We start from the raw sequence: 7512 nt of genomic DNA, 5'->3' as shown, positions 1-7512 counted from the left end.
TTTCCTTTCCCCTCTAGGCTATTTTCCCTGTTGGAGCCTCTGGGCTTATATCATCCTGATTTTCCAACTAGGGTTGTAGCTCAGCTAATAATAATAATAATAATAATAATAATAATAATAATAATTGAAATTAAACTCTCGTTCCATAACTATACTTGCAGTACTGCTGCACACCTGACAGGGGTTCGAGTCCCGCTCAAATTCAATAGTTCCTTTGGTCGCTGTAACCTTACCATCCTTGTGAGCTAAAGTTGGGAGAGGGTGTTTGGGGGAGCCTGTAGGTCTATCTGCTGAGTCATCAGCAGGCATTGCCTGGCCCTCCTTGATCCTAGCTTGGGTGGGGAAGGGGGCTTGGGCGCTGATCATAATGTGTATATGGTCAGTCTCTATGACAATGTCCCTTACCCCTGCCATTCATGATTGGCCTTTAAACCATGATTACCGTAACGAGGTGAGTTTATCATTACACATAATCATTGTCATAGAATCATAACATACATTCTTTCAAAATTCTTCAAGAGCAATTCATGCAATAGATGCTAAAGTATAAAATCGAGTATTATCATATGTTTGTATGATATTCACTCATTCACTGCTTAAATGTTATGCATACATTTAATAATACTCTATAAATCATTATAAGCGATGAACGTATGAGCAAAATTTATCGTTTATCATTACATCCAACTTTGTAATTAAAGTCGTACATGCCAAGAAGTTCGTCCCTCCAAAATGGTTTCGTCATTGTTTACAATCCATCAAGAAGAGTTTCAAAGTGTTCATGGTCGCTAATGAAGACCCAGGCCTACATGGCTGTGGACTTCAAAACGTGAAGTGGGAGTTGATGAATGGATAAGTATTGATTCAAAAGCTCAAGAAAGAGACGACTGGCGAAATTAAACCGAGGCCCTTTGCGTCAATAGGCGTAGGAGGACATGATGATGATGATGATGAATATATGGCAGAGACAAGGGACATGACTATGTCCTAGAGACTGACCATATATACTTATGATCAGCGCCCAAAACCCCTCTCCACCCAACCTAGGAACTGGGAGGGCCAGTCAATGGCTGCTGATGACTCAGCAGGTATGCCTATAGGTTCCCCTAAAAACCTATCCCTAACTCGCGGGGATGGTAAGGTTGCAGACATTACAAGAAACTATCGAGCTTGAGCGGATGTCGAACCTCCGTCCAACAGATTGTTAAGCAGGGACGTTTCCATAACAAACAAACAAACAAACAAAAAACTAATATCACGTCGAAAAAATGTGTTATCAACTTCAATAAAACACCAAACATTACAAATATTAGAGACCTCTAACTTGAGGGTACACACGGTTACACTATTCTATCTAATTTCTCTTCTTCTTGTTTTGTTAAAGTGGTTATCGTTTATAAAGGAGATATTAATTTTAATGTTGTTACTCTTCTTAAAAAATTTCATTTTTCCTTGTTTCCATTCCTCACTGAGCTATTATCCCTGTTGGAGCCCCTAGGTTTATAGCATTGTGCTTTTCCAACTAGGATTGTAGCTTAACAATTAATAATAATAATAATAATAATAATCAAAACAGACCAAACTCACTATGAGTTAAAGATTAGTTTAAATTCACCCCCTGAAATCTAATGCCCTCCCTAATATCTAATTTGCAGAACAGATGACGGGATTCATACGAATAAAGAGGGCGGTCTTAAACAGACTGCACTGGACATGTTTCATACGTGATCCAAATCTGACCTAATCTCTCTCTCTCTCTCTCTCTCTCTCTCTCTCTCTCTCTCTCTCTCCCCTTTAGCAAAGACTAGATTAACGAGTTGCCATCTACACCGAAGAGAAATGACGGGAGATTATTGTGTATTTTGACGTGAATAGCGTTTGGTGAACAGAAACTCGGCGGCGTCTCTTCAATGCAATGCCATTCCAGCCCGTTCGAATAAATATCTATTGCCCGGACGAGCGTTTAAAATACAAAAGGAGGATTGGACACTGAAGGCGAAGTGTTCCATCGCTATGCATATAACTCATCGTAATTTACCAATATCAGAGAGAGAGAGAGAGAGAGACTTCTTGCATCTCCTATTTCTAGTCAATTTATTAAGTAAAATCTAGGAAATGTAATGATAGGTAATCTTATAATTTAATTTATTTACTAATTAGTAACTGACAGCCAGAAAGAGACATAGCCAAACAGATAACACAGCTGTGTTAGAATTGAGGTAGCCTACTGGACGTGTCCCTGCATGGAACTTGCCGAACTAAGGTTCGAGTCCAGTTCTAACTCGATAGCTTGTTTAATGTCAGCAACTTTACCATCCTTGTGAGCTAAGGATGGAGGGTTTGGTGTAACCTATAGGTCTACCTGCTGAGTCATCAGCAGCAATTGCCTGGCCCTCCCTGGTCCTAGTTTGGGTGGAGAGGGGGCTTGGGTGCTCTCTAGGCCATCCTGCTAACTAGAGCAATGTCACTATGCCTCTGCCATTACTGAGCTACCTTAGGTAGTAGGTTGGCCAAGGCGCCAATCGCCCGATAAGATACTACCGCTAGGGAGTTATTGGGTCCTTTGACTATCCAGATAGTACTACATAGAATACCTCTCTGGTTACAGTTTATTTTTCCCTTGCCTACCCATACACCGAACAGTCTGGCCTATTCTTTAAACATTCATTTTTTTTCTCATACACCTGGAAACACTAAGATAACCAAAAATTCTTCTTCACTCGAGGGGTTAACTACTGTACTGTAATTGTTCAGTGAATACTTTCCACTTGGTAAGGGTATAAAAGAGTCTGGTTATGGTAGCTGGTAAGCAGCTCTTACAGGAGAAGGACACTCCAAAATCAAGACACTGTTCTATAGTCTTGCGTAGTGCCATAGCTTCTATACCATGGTCTCTCACTGTCTTCGGTTAAAGTTCTCTTGCTTTAGGGTAGCCTACACTCAGGCAGAATAATCTATGTTCTTCCCTATGTTCTTTCCTAACTGGGTTATTTTCACTGTTAGAGCCCTTGAGCTTATAGCATCCTGGTACTAGTTTCAAACAAATTAAATAAAAGTTGACCACTTTATAGCAATCACACACAAAATCTAATCAAATAGTCCTTGGATCATGGCCAATCATCCCTCATGATATTTACCCATAATATAGCAAAAAGATGTTTTTAACCTTTTTGTGACCTTGACCTTGATCCTGTTGTATGTTACGGGATAAGCAATTGAATTATGCCCATTTTGGCACTAGTTTCATGCAAATTAGATAAATATTTACCACGATATAGCCCAAAAGAATGACCTTTTCGTGACTTTACCTTTGACCAAATCACTCCCAAAATCTAATCAAATTGTCCTTGGATCATGGCCAATCATCCCACCAAATTTCATGAGATTCGACCGTGATATAGCAAAAAGACGTTTTTGACATTTTGTTTTCTGACCTTGACCATGTTGTATACCACACGATAGGCAATTGAATTAAGGGCATATTGGCACCAGTTACATGGAAATTAGATAAAAATTGACTAAGATACAGCAAAAAGTCTTTTTTTACCTTGACCCAGTCACTCCCAAATCACAAGATATTCAATTGAATTATTCACCTTTTGGCAGTAGTTTCATGCAAATCGGATAGAAACTGACTACAACATAGCAAAAACATGTTATTGAACTTTTAGTTACCTTGACCTTGATAAAACTTGACCTCCATATAGCAAGGACATTGTTTACCTTGACATTTGACTCAATCACTCCAACATTAAGAGATAGGCAATTGCATTATACACATTTTAACACTAGTTTCATGCAAAGCTGATAAAAATTGACCATGATATAACGAAAAGAATTTTTGAGCTTTTCGTACCTTGACCTTTGATTCCAATCACTCTCAAATTCTAATCAAATTGTCCTTGGATCATGGCCAATCATCCCACCAAATTTCATGAGATTAGGTCAAAGTTATGCGAATCACAAACCAACAAACATAAATAAATAAATAAATGTCTATCAAAATATAACTTTCTGGCAAAGGTAATAATAATAATAACTGCCAGACAAATACACAACCCCACGCAACCATTGGCTGAGGAGCGACACTGCAATCTGCATTAGGCTAGGTTAGGTTAGGTTAGGCTAGTTTGAGCTATATTAAGTAAGGCTCGGGTATGCTATGTTAGGTTACTTTGGGACAGGCTAGGCTAGGCTAGGCTAGACTAGGTTAGGTTAGACAAAGTTGGGTTGGGTAGGGTGGGCTAAGTAATGTTAGGTTGTGATAGGTTAGGTTAGGTTGTGATAGGTTAGGTTAGGTTGTGCTAGGATAGGTATGGTTAGGTTGGGCTAGATAAGTTAGGTTAGGATAGAACAAGTTGGACTGGGTTAAAATAGATTAGGTTAGTCGAGGTTAGTTATAGTAAGATATGGATGTCACAGGGATTACAGATCTTTTTCAAGCAAATTTCCATTCTTCAGCAACAATGTGTTAAGACATTAGGCATATTTTTCTCTGCATACTTCTCCTATGCATTGGTTATATTGATAATGGGTCAGTACTACTACACCATGATCCCACTTTCATTATTGAAAAGGTATGTGTGAGGAAAATATACAACATACAAAAAATCAAACTATAAGACTTGTGGTCACACAAATGCATGCTTTATGTGAAAAAATATATATCAGTTGGAAAATTTATCACCACTATTCATTTCTAGTGATGGAACAAACAACAATCATATACTGTACAGCAGTATCTTGGTTTACAATATAAGCACATTAGTATAGTGAATAAGCATAGAAACTCAAAACGGTTTACGAGCATTTTACTGTATCGGTCTACGACAACATATTTCTCTTTGTATGTGCATTGTTTGTGGACATTTCCTAATGAGAATAGCATGTGATGCGCAGAAATCAGTCATGAAGTACAAATATGCCACCCACGCAGAGTTCAGAGACTTTTAACCCATTTTGTTTTGCAATTAACTCACAACCCCTCTCTTGCTTAGACCGCCGGCCCCTCTCTTTCACACCAGGAGCAGCACTAGTTCAAGAATCATCTTTTGAGCTCAACTTTGAAATTTATTTCTTGCAAAATGTTATAGAAAACATATTCCCCAGATTAGCCTTCAGCAGGGCAGGCAGCAAATCTATTTACCAACAATGCAATGTTGCATTTCCATGGCATTTTAAAGAAAAGTAAAAGTAAAAAGCATACATCTATAGGTAAGTTCATTGTCAAAACTGTCTAAAAAAGACAATAAAGTGACCAGAAAGCAGAAATTATGTCATATAGTTAGAGACAGTGAACTACGTTCATGAGTGATAACTCCTGATAAAGTTCTCATGGAGGGAGATTTTACCTTCAAGCAGTAACCCAACTCATTTTGAATAATTAAATCATTCATTTCTAATGTTAGGAGCTATAATTTGAATATGCGTATGGTATCTATTTATGCGTGGAATGCATTGAGCAAATTTCCTTTGTTTCTTGCGAGAGAAAAACTGTTTCAGTTTACGAGCATTTCAGTTTGCAAGCTCGCTCCCTAACAAATCTAACTCGTAAACCGAGGTACCACTGTAGTTATACGGTATTCCTCCCCACAACCGAATGCAATGAAGGAAATTCATAATTTTATCAATTACAGATTCATTTCGCTTTCCCAAAAACAAAATTGTTTGGAGCTTGCGGTAGAAAAAAACATCAAAGTATAATACAGCTCGAGGGATTAAACGAATATCAATCCTACATTTCCGCCTATCCTTCATGAATATATTTGAGGCCACTAAAAATAACTTATATTTCTAATAGAAACCCAGCAATGAATGTCTACGTAAATACACCTGACCTTTGTCTTCGGCCTAGCCTTATAACTCCAGCTATGTATGTTTATGTAAAAACACCTGACATTTGTCTTTGGCCTAACCTTGTAAACCCAGCTATGTATGTTTATGTAAATACACCTGACATTTGTCTGTGGCCTAACCTTATAAACCCAGCTATGTATGTTTATGTAAATACACCTGACATTTGTCTGTGGCCTAACCTTATAAACCCAGCTATGTATGTTTTTGTAAATACACCTGACATTTGTCTTTGACCTAGCCTTAAAAACCCAGCTATGTATGTTTATGTAAATACAACTGACATTTGTCTTTGACCTAGCCTTAAAAACCCAGCTATGTATGTTTAGGTAAATACACCTGACATTTGTCTTTGGCATAGCCTTATAAACCCATCTATATATGTTTAGGTAAATACACCTGACATTTGTCTTTGGCCTAGCCTTAGTCTGACAGAACCTAACCTAACCTAACATAGGTTGGTCTTCCCTTCAACTGGAGCATGCCCAAACGAATATGACCTGAAGCTTAGATCAGGTTTAAGGTGTCTACAAAATGCGTAATTTAAATATCAAAACCCAGCAAACGAGAAGTTTTCTTATAAACAGTTAGTTAAAAAATACTGAACAAATGTTCATACATTCTACAGTAGATAGCCTAGTAAAAGTTATGAACAGTGTTACAGAGGTATAGGCAATACAGTATAGTTCTCTATCAACCAAATTCTTACATGTTGCTCCATAAAATAAAACTCTGGAATACAATGGAATACTAGCGGTAATGAATTTTAAAAACCTTGCTTAAACATCTTGGTAAATCCTTACCTTTTATCAAAGAGAACCCAGAGGATCTTGTCTTGCGCATAAGATGTATGGACTGATATGAGCGTCTACGAAGATTCCATTCAGTGTATTGAATTATTCTTCGTATAATTACTGCTAATCCAACACATCCTCGATAATGAAACACTTTAAACACACAACAATATCAAAATTACATCGTTAGGATAACGATGACCCCTTCAAGCTGAAAGAATTCTGGAGTCGTAGACTCCTCCTAACTCAGCTAACTGGCAGGCCGAGTTGCCATGTACGGATTTAATGCCCTACGTACCTTTAAAAACCAAACAGAATATTTTAGGATGCTCTATTTACAATGCATAAATTTTAATAAGATTAATAAAAATTTCAAATGCATAAGAATAAAACAACTGTAGTTATGAGAAAAAGAACCAGTAAAATGCATTAAGTACTAATATGGCACCTACGCAAGTCTAGGTAAACAAAACGTTTTCTTATGTTTTCGTGTGTCGTTTTCTTTTTAGCCCAGCGGCATAGTAAGAAATATGAAACCAATTGTTCAAATTGTTCTAAAAGCACCAAAATTGGCACACATGTGGATTAATACATTCTGAACAATTTTGGATATGGAGGCATTCAAGATTCTCCCCGTAGCACATTTGGCGGCCATTTTTCAAAATGGCCGCTATTTACCGTTAGCGTCATTGAATATGTACCATAATTTGTCTTTTTGTGGATGCTAAAGGTGATAAGTGTGCTAGAGGTGATAAGTATTGTACAATTACACATACTTCTGTGCTTACCAAATAATTTGGCTACCATTTCACAAGAAAATGAATTTTACTTTGCAGCGGCAGCGTTGGTGGCAGTGACGGCGGCT

General features: G+C 37.7%; 1 protein-coding gene across 1 annotated transcript in view; it reads right to left on the bottom strand.

Moving 5' to 3' along the window:
• Positions 1 to 6849, bottom strand: part of LOC137630836 (class A basic helix-loop-helix protein 15-like) — a 429364-nt gene extending 422515 nt beyond the window's left edge. The window contains exon 1 of the mRNA XM_068362382.1: positions 6657 to 6849. The gene's annotated coding sequence lies outside the window, so the exon portion shown is untranslated. The remainder of the gene's footprint in view (positions 1 to 6656) is intronic.
• Between the last annotated feature and the right edge of the window lie 663 nt (positions 6850 to 7512).

This window comes from Palaemon carinicauda, chromosome 39 (assembly GCF_036898095.1).
Source record: "Palaemon carinicauda isolate YSFRI2023 chromosome 39, ASM3689809v2, whole genome shotgun sequence".
Classification (NCBI taxonomy): domain Eukaryota; kingdom Metazoa; phylum Arthropoda; class Malacostraca; order Decapoda; family Palaemonidae; genus Palaemon; species Palaemon carinicauda.
Note: the sequence above shows the minus strand (reverse complement) of the source record. Positions and strands in the feature narration are given on the sequence as shown.